This window comes from Bufo gargarizans, chromosome 1 (genome assembly GCF_014858855.1).
Source record: "Bufo gargarizans isolate SCDJY-AF-19 chromosome 1, ASM1485885v1, whole genome shotgun sequence".
Lineage (NCBI taxonomy): Eukaryota > Metazoa > Chordata > Amphibia > Anura > Bufonidae > Bufo > Bufo gargarizans.
The window spans coordinates 2,015,505-2,029,070 of NC_058080.1; positions in this window are offsets into that span (position 1 = coordinate 2,015,505).

Below are 13,566 nucleotides of genomic sequence, written 5' to 3' on the forward strand. Positions count from 1 at the left end.
TCACTAAATCACATAAAATAATATGCCAACACAAGATATCATCATACCATAAAATTTTTATTAAAATCACTGTAATACACATGATTGATAAAACACATGGTTAAAAACAAAATTTAAAAACACTAGGGCTGGTGGTGCATGATTGGTGGACTGAAAAGATAATAAAGTGCAAGTGCAAATGCGCGGTCAGCAACAAAAATAAATAAATAGGTAGATAAAAAGATACTGGCGCCAACAGCAACCAACTACAAAATTGATAAACCTACATCAAACAAAATATCACCAGAGTCACTGTTGTGGCACACACGGAGCATGAAGGCGTACAGTATCAAATAGGTGAAGAGCCAATGCAGCTTAATATTAATCACCAAAAGTTTGTAACATCTACCAAAAAAGAGGAAGATACCATTACAAATTAAGAAAAAAAAAAGAAACACTAGGTGTAAGTGTACAGGAGCACAAGATTTGTGCTAAATTGCCCATATCTGTCCTCTGAGCACCAAGAGGATGCATACATTTAATGCATCACAGAAACATTGAAGTGGTTAGTGCCATTTCACCATACAATTATACCATGTCATGCCACAAAACTTCCCAATTTTTTTTTCCAAAAACACTGAGTCGATTGGACATAGAAAAGAAAGAAGCCCACATTTGCCTCATCGCGGTATAGCATAGCGGACCCACACCAATTAACATATACCAGAACAGGAGCAATCAAAACGCCAGCCAAATAATGGTAAGATAGAATGTTGCAAACCTATAGAAACAATTCAGAGACAAAAAAACAATGCCCCAATTGCACACCTATAGAAACAAGCAAAAGGAATAATGTCCCAATATACTGTACCAGCGCCAACACCAAAAGCTGATATTGATATTAAAATAGGAACAAGGATTTAAGGAGATGCCATTACAGAAAAGACGCAAAAGGGATTTTATCATTAAATCTATTGAGTGTTTGTGTTTTGAGCTTCACTATCCACTTGCTTTCCACTTGTTTCAGACGTTTGAAGATATCGCCTCCTTTTAGGCCGAGATGTACTCGCCACTGGTTTAAGTTTGACAATTGTGTCCCTTTCTGAGTCAATAATCCTGGCAGCCACCTTTATGTCACTCTGATGTTCCTGGATACGAATACAAAATTCCTGTGTAGTCATCCCGACATATATAAGACCACAGGGGCAGGTAGTGTAGTAGGTGACTCCAGATGTACTGCAATTAATAAAATGCACAATATTGTATGTTTGTTGACCAGAGGAATCACTGAAAGTGTCCGTTTTGACAATGGCCTTTTATACACTGCAATGGCCACATTGCACCGAGCCCCATTTGGGACCACGTGTCTGAGAACATAGGTCGAACATAATGGATGCGCACAAGGATCTCATTCAGATTTTTACTGCGCTTTGCCACAAATGCTGGAGTTGGTGTAAGGATCCATTCAAGATCAGGATCCGATCTCAATACAGGCCAAAATTTGGAAAAGATCTTTCTAATATTAGACCATTGCGTATTGTAGTTAGTGATCATCCTAACTACCTGTGGGGAAGATGAAGTATCCATGTGTCTGGTCGTGAGAAGTGTCTCCCGCTGTGTATTTTTTGCACGTAAATAGCCCCGTTGTATGTCTTTTTGATGATATCCCCATTGTTTGAAGCGTTGTCTAAGTATGTCCGATTCGCGTTTAAAATCGGTATTAGATGTACATATTCTTTTTGCACGTAGGAACTGACCAATAGGTATCGACCTCTTCTGCTGCCTCCTATTCCAGCAATAGTGCTTCTAATGTTCGGAGCGCCTCCAATTTCACCGGGGCTTAAGTTCTCCGTTCTTGGAGTCTCCAGAGTTGTTATATTTCCTCGTGAGTGGTGTACGTGGTTGCAGTGTCTCCTGTCCATTCGTCAGTGCCACTCGTGGTTGCTGTGACAAATTGCTGTAGAATGAAATCGATGAGCCAGCCCAAGATACATTCGTTCTGCGCTGGTATTGCCTGCGAAACACCCGATTTTGTTGGTGATCGAGTATATCGCGTTGGATTTTTTTTTGCTTTAATCTCCTGGTTCTTCTTATCCCACCGTGCCTGATCATTCTTCAATTCCTGCTCAAACTGTGAAAGTGCATCAGAGTCGACCAGGCCACGCAGTTTGTCCTGTAGTGGTGCAATCGACTTTTCAATATCATCAAAATGCTTTCTCTCATAACCTATGAGTAATTCAATAAAAGTACGGAAACACAATTTGCAGGTGTCCTCCCACCTCTGTTTTAACAGATCATCCTCAAGTGGAAATTAGGGGTATACCTGCACCAGAAGCCCCCTGGGAGTCAGGTCCTTCATGAGATATTGTTCAAGTGCCGCTTTATTCCACCAAGTTTTGGTTCTGTTTCTATACAGATTCTTTAACAACTTTTGCATCTCTACAACATTCGGCTGGATGGACTGGGATGTGACAGTTGCTTCATCCTTAAAAATCCTTGTTACTTGTGCAAGCCAATCTGTTTCCTTGGCCCATAGAGCCATGATAGAGGGAAATCGCATCTCACATATGGAAGCACATAGACAAAACCAGCAAGAACACCAACCTTCACATCCAAAACGGAAACATCTGGCTCCAGTACTTCAAGGATCTTTACAAAGAGATCTTGAGGGAGGACCAAAGCCCAGAACAAAAAGAAATCATGAAAAAGCTGAAGGATATGGAGGAAAAAAATCTAAGATTTCCAAAACCCTCTAGACACACTGATCACACTGCAGGAGATAACAGAGAGGATCTCAGTGATAAAGAGAAAAAAAGCCAGTGGCCCAGATGGGATCCTTCCAGAAATGATCAAATACAACTTGCTAGGTATCTAAGCTGCATTAGTAAAATTCTACAATGTTGTGCTGAGTGATGGCTACTTCCCCCAGGGCTGGAACCAGGGCATCATCACCCCCATACACAAGAGCGGAGACAGGTAGGACCCAGCCAACTATACGGTAGAGGGATATGCGTCAGCAGTAACCTGGGGAAACTCCTCAGCAATATCCTGAATAAGAGGATCCTCAGCTTCCTCACCCAGCACAATGTCCATAGCAGAAGTCAAGCAGGCTTCATGCCAAACCACCGCATCACAGACCACATCTACACCCTGCAGAGCCTCATCAAGAGCCATGTCCACAATACAAAGATCTATGCCTTCTTTGTGGACTTTAAGAAGGCCTTTGACTCAGTGTGGCACCCGGGCCTATTCCTGAAACTTCTCGAAAGCAGAATAGGATAAAAAACATATGATGTCATCAGAAGTTCCTACACTGAGAACAGATGCAGTGTGAAGGTAAATAGGAGGAGAACAGCTTATTTCCCGCAGAGCCAAGGAGTCAGACAGGGCTGCAGCCTCAGTACAACCCTCTTTAACTTCTATATCAATGAGCTGGCGGAGGCTCTGTAGTCCTCCTCAGCACCTGGTCTCACCCTCCATGACACAGAGGTGAAATTTCTCCTTTATGCAGATGATCTTCTGCTACTATCACCAACTAAGAAAGGTCTCCAAGATATCCTGGAGAAAGTCAGTAACAAGTGGGCAGTGCCCATCAATCCAAAGAAAACCAACATCATGGTGTTCCAGAAAATAAACCGGAAAGCAGCCGGGCGTCATCCCTTCCTGCTGAACAACTGTCCACTTTCAGAAACTGACAGCTACACCTACCTGGGCCTAGAAATCAGCCAATCAGGGAGTTTTAAGAAAGCCATGGAAACACTGAAAGACAAAGTGAGCAAAACCTTATATGCCATCAGAAGGCGTCCTAAGGCACTAGTGACCGTCTGGCTTAAAATCCTTGACACCATCAGCAGCGAAGTCTGGGGCCCAGACACATACCTGGACTGGGCAAAGTGAGACTCTGGGCCAACAGAACTTTTCCACCTAAAACTCTGCAAACACCTTCTCCAGGTCTACAGAAGCACCTCAAACAGTGCCTGGCGAGCAGAACTGGGCAGATTCCCACTTTACTTTGCTGTCCAGAAGAGGGCACTATCATTCAGAGCCCATCTGCATAGCAGCAATCCCAGCTCCTACCATCACAAAGCCTTGCTACACCAAGAAGCCCCAGAAAGACAAAGCACCCAGCAACAAGTCATCGAAACCCAGCCTGTTCAAGCCACCAACCAGTACAGCCTGGCAGCAGGGAGGATGATACACAATGGCAAAGAAGAGTATATCAGCATCTGGAGGAACAACATACGAACATCACAGAAGCTGACAGTATACCAGAGCCTGCAGAGGGAGTACAAACTGGCCCCAGGGTTGGAGAAACTCTACATATCCTAAGTAGAGATGTCCCCTGCTATTCGCCGGCGAACAGTTCCCGGCGAATATCGCATGTTCGCGTTCGCCGCGGCGGGCGAACATATGCGATGTTCGGTCCGCCTCCTATACGTTATCATTGAGCAAACTTTGACCCTGTACCTCACAGTCAGCAGACACATTCCAGCCAATGAGCATACCCTCCCTCCCAGACCCTCCCACTGCCTATCAAAAAGCAAGGACAGCATCCATCTTAGATTAATTCTGAAGCTGCAGTGTCACAAAGTTGTAATCGCAATGCAACTTAGAGCTGGGTTCCTAATGGTTATATTGATAGAATATAACGAAGATTGAGAATCTAGTGCTATATTCGTTGTCAATTCTAGCAATACAACCATTAGGAACTCAGATCTAAGTTGTAATCGCAATGCGAATAATGCAGGTTATATTAATCGCATTGCAAATTCAACTTAGAGCTAAGTTCCTAATGGTTGTATTGCTAGAATTGAGGAATATAACGAATTTAGCACTATATTCTCAATCTTCGTTATATTCTAGCAATACAACCATTAGGATCCCGGCAGCTCTAAGTTGAATTCGCAATGCGATTAATATAACCTGTATTGATCGCTAGTGTTGAGCGCGAATATTCGAATTGCAAATTTTTTTCTCGAATATCGCAATTTCGAGATTTCGCGAATATTTAGAATATCGTTCTATATATTCGTGAATTCGAATATTCTTTATTTTTTTATTTTTTATTATTATATTTTTTTCTTTCCCACTTCTCTAAAGTTGTTCTTACCTGTCCTTTGGATTCCTGGCTTCCTGGCTGCTCCAGTCAGTGGCGTTTTTTAACTTACTGCTATATTCCATATTAGCTAAATTACAATCTAATCTATATGTGTATTTTACGAAATTTCGCAATAGTCGAAATTGCGATGCGAGTAATATAACACGAAATAGTCGCATGAAGATTTCAACTTAGCACTGCTATATTCCATATTCTAGCCTAGTATGGAATATAGCAGTGCTAACTTAGCACAGCTATATTCCATATTAGGCTAGAATATGGAGTATAGCAGTGCTAAGTTGAAATCTTCATGCGATTATTTCGTATTATATTACTCGCATCGCAATTTCGGCTTTTGCAAATGTTCTTAATATTGCTCTAACTTCGTCTTTTAGAATATTATGAATATTCTAAAAGACGAAGTTAGAGCAATATTACGAAATTTCGTAAAATACACATAGATTGTATTTAAGCTAATATACTGCTATAGTAATATTTTTTAATAGTGTACATATTTTACAAAACTTAAGTTCAGAAGAGGCAAAAAAAATTTAGAGGAAAAAAAAGGGATTATAGCACAATATTAGCTAAATTACAATCTATATGTGTATTTTACGAAATTTCGTAATATTGCTCTAACTTCTTCTTTTAGAATATTCGTAATATTATAAGAGACGAAGTTATAGCAATATCACGAAATTTCGTAAAATACACATATTAGCCTAGCCATAGTCAATTAGCATAGGAACGTTGCCTTATACTATCAAGATAAATAATCGCAATACGCGAAAAAATAAATCGCATATTATTCGCGATAATTGGAATAATTTACGAATATTCGATTTCGACGAATATAACACAAATATTCATTCGAATATTCGCGAAATATCGCGAAATCGAATATGGCACCTCCCGCTCATCACTATTTATCGCATTGCGATTACAACTTTCTCAAATCCGACAGTACATTCTAGCATGGAGCCGGTCCCATGGTAATGGGGACGTTCCATGAGCACGGAAGTCGGCAGAAGCTCTAAGTTGAAATCGCAATGTGATCACCCTCCATACTTCAATCCTGACAGCTTTGAGATCCTACAGAGGGAAGCCGCCCATGTCCAGGCCCTGGGCAATGTTCTCATGTTTGGAGATCTTAATTCAAGAACAGGGAGGGAAGGAGACTACCTGAACACTGACGGTAATGTCTATATATTCGGAGCTTGTTTGATCACAAATGTATGCAGCTTCTATTTTTTCATTTCTAGTAGGTATAATACTACATTAATTTTGAATGACCCCCATTTCTCAGTTCTATTGTTTGCATGTGAAATGTTGTGCAGCCATGTTTTTATTAGTTCTTTATATGCTTGCTTGATGGATATGCACCTGTGACCATGATTGTTTTAGTAAACATTTTCTTGTAGTATATATTCAGAGCAGACACTGATTGTGACAGCTCAGTGCACACAGAGAGGAACAGTTATGACAGCACAGTAAATAAAAGTGGCAGAAAATTACTGAACTTAAGTTGAAGCCTCGGACTTCATATTCTCAATGTCCGCACCAAGGGAGACTCTTTTGGTAGACATACCCTAAACTCCCATGTAGGCAACAGTGTGGTAGACTGTGCTATCACAGATAGGGACCCCACAAATGTTGGTGGCCTCATAGTCACCCCACACAGACACAACTGTCAGACCAACTGCTCATATGCATTAAATCCACAAGTAAACCACTGGCAAAAATATCACAGCAGACAGGCCTCTTTAGCATACCTCCATCTTTTAAATGGTCCAAGATGTCAGCCCCAAAGCATATGGAGACCATAAATAGTGCAGACATCCATGAGATGCTCTATAACTTCCATAGTAAAGTGTATCAGCTGAACCCAGAAAGAGTAAATCTCGTGCTAAGGGACTTTAATAATATACTTTACACTATGGCGGAAATGTCTGACCTCAAAAGATGCAACAAAAGGCCAAAAAATGCAACAACCCAACAATTGGTTCAACCGGGAGTTTAAAGATATAAGGAAGGCGCTAAGAATGTCCTCAAATAGGAAACACCAAAATTCAAACAACACCAGTCTGAGGGAAGCCTACAACAACATACAAAAGCAATACAAAAAGATCCTCAGAAAGAAAAAGCAAGGCAACATCTCAACCAAGCTCCTCCAACTCCAAGACACTCTCCAAGACAACTCCTTCTGGGAACTATGGAAGCACATGAATGAAAAACCAAAACTAATTCCCATATAAATATATCCGATCCAAATATAGTCAAATTATCAGTAACAAAAAGGATATATGGATACTCACTAAATCACATAAAATAATATGCCAACACAAGATATCATCATACCATAACATTTTTATTAAAATCACTGTAATACACATGATTGATAAAACACATGGTTAAAAACAAAATTTAAAAACACTAGGGCTGGTGGTGCATGATTGGTGGACTGAAAAGATAATAAAGTGCAAGTGCAAATGCGCGGTCAGCAACAAAAATAAATAAATAGGTAGATAAAAAGATACTGGCGCCAACAGCAACCAACTACAAAATTGATAAACCTACATCAAACAAAATATCACCAGAGTCACTGTTGTGGCACACACGGAGCATGAAGGCGTACAGTATCAAATAGGTGAAGAGCCAATGCAGCTTAATATTAATCACCAAAAGTTTGTAACATCTACCAAAAAAGAGGAAGATACCATTACAAATTAAGAAAAAAAAAAGAAACACTAGGTGTAAGTGTACAGGAGCACAAGATTTGTGCTAAATTGCCCATATCTGTCCTCTGAGCACCAAGAGGATGCATACATTTAATGCATCACAGAAACATTGAAGTGGTTAGTGCCATTTCACCATACAATTATACCATGTCATGCCACAAAACTTCCCAATTTTTTTTTCCAAAAACACTGAGTCGATTGGACATAGAAAAGAAAGAAGCCCACATTTGCCTCATCGCGGTATAGCATAGCGGACCCACACCAATTAACATATACCAGAACAGGAGCAATCAAAACGCCAGCCAAATAATGGTAAGATAGAATGTTGCAAACCTATAGAAACAATTCAGAGACAAAAAAACAATGCCCCAATTGCACACCTATAGAAACAAGCAAAAGGAATAATGTCCCAATATACTGTACCAGCGCCAACACCAAAAGCTGATATTGATATTAAAATAGGAACAAGGATTTAAGGAGATGCCATTACAGAAAAGACGCAAAAGGGATTTTATCATTAAATCTATTGAGTGTTTGTGTTTTGAGCTTCACTATCCACTTGCTTTCCACTTGTTTCAGACGTTTGAAGATATCGCCTCCTTTTAGGCCGAGATGTACTCGCCACTGGTTTAAGTTTGACAATTGTGTCCCTTTCTGAGTCAATAATCCTGGCAGCCACCTTTATGTCACTCTGATGTTCCTGGATACGAATACAAAATTCCTGTGTAGTCATCCCGACATATATAAGACCACAGGGGCAGGTAGTGTAGTAGGTGACTCCAGATGTACTGCAATTAATAAAATGCACAATATTGTATGTTTGTTGACCAGAGGAATCACTGAAAGTGTCCGTTTTGACAATGGCCTTTTATACACTGCAATGGCCACATTGCACCGAGCCCCATTTGGGACCACGTGTCTGAGAACATAGGTGGAACATAATGGATGCGCACAAGGATCTCATTCAGATTTTTACTGCGCTTTGCCACAAATGCTGGAGTTGGTGTAAGGATCCATTCAAGATCAGGATCCGATCTCAATACAGGCCAAAATTTGGAAAAGATCTTTCTAATATTAGACCATTGCGTATTGTAGTTAGTGATCATCCTAACTAGCTGTGGGGAAGATGAAGTATCCATGTGTCTGGTCGTGAGAAGTGTCTCCCGCTGTGTATTTTTTGCACGTAAATAGCCCCGTTGTATGTCTTTTTGATGATATCCCCATTGTTTGAAGCGTTGTCTAAGTATGTCCGATTCGCGTTTAAAATCGGTATTAGATGTACATATTCTTTTTGCACGTAGGAACTGACCAATAGGTATCGACCTCTTCTGCTGCCTCCTATTCCAGCAATAGTGCTTCTAATGTTCGGAGCGCCTCCAATTTCACCGGGGCTTAAGTTCTCCGTTCTTGGAGTCTCCAGAGTTGTTATATTTCCTCGTGAGTGGTGTACGTGGTTGCAGTGTCTCCTGTCCATTCGTCAGTGCCACTCGTGGTTGCTGTGACAAATTGCTGTAGAATGAAATCGATGAGCCAGCCCAAGATACATTCGTTCTGCGCTGGTATTGCCTGCGAAACACCCGATTTTGTTGGTGATCGAGTATATCGCGTTGGATTTTTTTTTGCTTTAATCTCCTGGTTCTTCTTATCCCACCGTGCCTGATCATTCTTCAATTCCTGCTCAAACTGTGAAAGTGCATCAGAGTCGACCAGGCCACGCAGTTTGTCCTGTAGTGGTGCAATCGACTTTTCAATATCATCAAAATGCTTTCTCTCATAACCTATGAGTAATTCAATAAAAGTACGGAAACACAATTTGCAGGTGTCCTCCCACCTCTGTTTTAACAGATCATCCTCAAGTGGAAATTAGGGGTATACCTGCACCAGAAGCCCCCTGGGAGTCAGGTCCTTCATGAGATATTGTTCAAGTGCCGCTTTATTCCACCAAGTTTTGGTTCTGTTTCTATACAGATTCTTTAACAACTTTTGCATCTCTACAACATTCGGCTGGATGGACTGGGATGTGACAGTTGCTTCATCCTTAAAAATCCTTGTTACTTGTGCAAGCCAATCTGTTTCCTTGGCCCATAGAGCCATGATAGAGGGAAATCGCATCTCACATATGGAAGCACATAGACAAAACCAGCAAGAACACCAACCTTCACATCCAAAACGGAAACATCTGGCTCCAGTACTTCAAGGATCTTTACAAAGAGATCTTGAGGGAGGACCAAAGCCCAGAACAAAAAGAAATCATGAAAAAGCTGAAGGATATGGAGGAAAAAAATCTAAGATTTCCAAAACCCTCTAGACACACTGATCACACTGCAGGAGATAACAGAGAGGATCTCAGTGATAAAGAGAAAAAAAGCCAGTGGCCCAGATGGGATCCTTCCAGAAATGATCAAATACAACTTGCTAGGTATCTAAGCTGCATTAGTAAAATTCTACAATGTTGTGCTGAGTGATGGCTACTTCCCCCAGGGCTGGAACCAGGGCATCATCACCCCCATACACAAGAGCGGAGACAGGTAGGACCCAGCCAACTATACGGTAGAGGGATATGCGTCAGCAGTAACCTGGGGAAACTCCTCAGCAATATCCTGAATAAGAGGATCCTCAGCTTCCTCACCCAGCACAATGTCCATAGCAGAAGTCAAGCAGGCTTCATGCCAAACCACCGCATCACAGACCACATCTACACCCTGCAGAGCCTCATCAAGAGCCATGTCCACAATACAAAGATCTATGCCTTCTTTGTGGACTTTAAGAAGGCCTTTGACTCAGTGTGGCACCCGGGCCTATTCCTGAAACTTCTCGAAAGCAGAATAGGATAAAAAACATATGATGTCATCAGAAGTTCCTACACTGAGAACAGATGCAGTGTGAAGGTAAATAGGAGGAGAACAGCTTATTTCCCGCAGAGCCAAGGAGTCAGACAGGGCTGCAGCCTCAGTACAACCCTCTTTAACTTCTATATCAATGAGCTGGCGGAGGCTCTGTAGTCCTCCTCAGCACCTGGTCTCACCCTCCATGACACAGAGGTGAAATTTCTCCTTTATGCAGATGATCTTCTGCTACTATCACCAACTAAGAAAGGTCTCCAAGATATCCTGGAGAAAGTCAGTAACAAGTGGGCAGTGCCCATCAATCCAAAGAAAACCAACATCATGGTGTTCCAGAAAATAAACCGGAAAGCAGCCGGGCGTCATCCCTTCCTGCTGAACAACTGTCCACTTTCAGAAACTGACAGCTACACCTACCTGGGCCTAGAAATCAGCCAATCAGGGAGTTTTAAGAAAGCCATGGAAACACTGAAAGACAAAGTGAGCAAAACCTTCTATGCCATCAGAAGGCGTCCTAAGGCACTAGTGACCGTCTGGCTTAAAATCCTTGACACCATCAGCAGCGAAGTCTGGGGCCCAGACACATACCTGGACTGGGCAAAGTGAGACTCTGGGCCAACAGAACTTTTCCACCTAGAACTCTGCAAACACCTTCTCCAGGTCTACAGAAGCACCTCAAACAGTGCCTGGCGAGCAGAACTGGGCAGATTCCCACTTTACTTTGCTGTCCAGAAGAGGGCACTATCATTCAGAGCCCATCTGCATAGCAGCAATCCCAGCTCCTACCATCACAAAGCCTTGCTACACCAAGAAGCCCCAGAAAGACAAAGCACCCAGCAACAAGTCATCGAAACCCAGCCTGTTCAAGCCACCAACCAGTACAGCCTGGCAGCAGGGAGGATGATACACAATGGCAAAGAAGAGTATATCAGCATCTGGAGGAACAACATACGAACATCACAGAAGCTGACAGTATACCAGAGCCTGCAGAGGGAGTACAAACTGGCCCCAGGGTTGGAGAAACTCTACATATCCTAAGTAGAGATGTCCCCTGCTATTCGCCGGCGAACAGTTCCCGGCGAATATCGCATGTTCGCGTTCGCCGCGGCGGGCGAACATATGCGATGTTCGGTCCGCCTCCTATACGTTATCATTGAGCAAACTTTGACCCTGTACCTCACAGTCAGCAGACACATTCCAGCCAATGAGCATACCCTCCCTCCCAGACCCTCCCACTGCCTATCAAAAAGCAAGGACAGCATCCATCTTAGATTAATTCTGAAGCTGCAGTGTCACAAAGTTGTAATCGCAATGCAACTTAGAGCTGGGTTCCTAATGGTTATATTGATAGAATATAACGAAGATTGAGAATCTAGTGCTATATTCGTTGTCAATTCTAGCAATACAACCATTAGGAACTCAGATCTAAGTTGTAATCGCAATGCGAATAATGCAGGTTATATTAATCGCATTGCAAATTCAACTTAGAGCTAAGTTCCTAATGGTTGTATTGCTAGAATTGAGGAATATAACGAATTTAGCACTATATTCTCAATCTTCGTTATATTCTAGCAATACAACCATTAGGATCCCGGCAGCTCTAAGTTGAATTCGCAATGCGATTAATATAACCTGTATTGATCGCTAGTGTTGAGCGCGAATATTCGAATTGCAAATTTTTTTCTCGAATATCGCAATTTCGAGATTTCGCGAATATTTAGAATATCGTTCTATATATTCGTGAATTCGAATATTCTTTATTTTTTTATTTTTTTATTATTATATTTTTTTCTTTCCCACTTCTCTAAAGTTGTTCTTACCTGTCCTTTGGATTCCTGGCTTCCTGGCTGCTCCAGTCAGTGGCGTTTTTTAACTTACTGCTATATTCCATATTAGCTAAATTACAATCTAATCTATATGTGTATTTTACGAAATTTCGCAATAGTCGAAATTGCGATGCGAGTAATATAACACGAAATAGTCGCATGAAGATTTCAACTTAGCACTGCTATATTCCATATTCTAGCCTAGTATGGAATATAGCAGTGCTAACTTAGCACAGCTATATTCCATATTAGGCTAGAATATGGAGTATAGCAGTGCTAAGTTGAAATCTTCATGCGATTATTTCGTATTATATTACTCGCATCGCAATTTCGGCTTTTGCAAATGTTCTTAATATTGCTCTAACTTCGTCTTTTAGAATATTATGAATATTCTAAAAGACGAAGTTAGAGCAATATTACGAAATTTCGTAAAATACACATAGATTGTATTTAAGCTAATATACTGCTATAGTAATATTTTTTAATAGTGTACATATTTTACAAAACTTAAGTTCAGAAGAGGCAAAAAAAATTTAGAGGAAAAAAAAGGGATTATAGCACAATATTAGCTAAATTACAATCTATATGTGTATTTTACGAAATTTCGTAATATTGCTCTAACTTCTTCTTTTAGAATATTCGTAATATTATAAGAGACGAAGTTATAGCAATATCACGAAATTTCGTAAAATACACATATTAGCCTAGCCATAGTCAATTAGCATAGGAACGTTGCCTTATACTATCAAGATAAATAATCGCAATACGCGAAAAAATAAATCGCATATTATTCGCGATAATTGGAATAATTTACGAATATTCGATTTCGACGAATATAACACAAATATTCATTCGAATATTCGCGAAATATCGCGAAATCGAATATGGCACCTCCCGCTCATCACTATTTATCGCATTGCGATTACAACTTTCTCAAATCCGACAGTACATTCTAGCATGGAGCCGGTCCCATGGTAATGGGGACGTTCCATGAGCACGGAAGTCGGCAGAAGCTCTAAGTTGAAATCGCAATGTGATCACCCTCCATACTTCAATCCTGACAGCTTTGAGATCCTACAGAG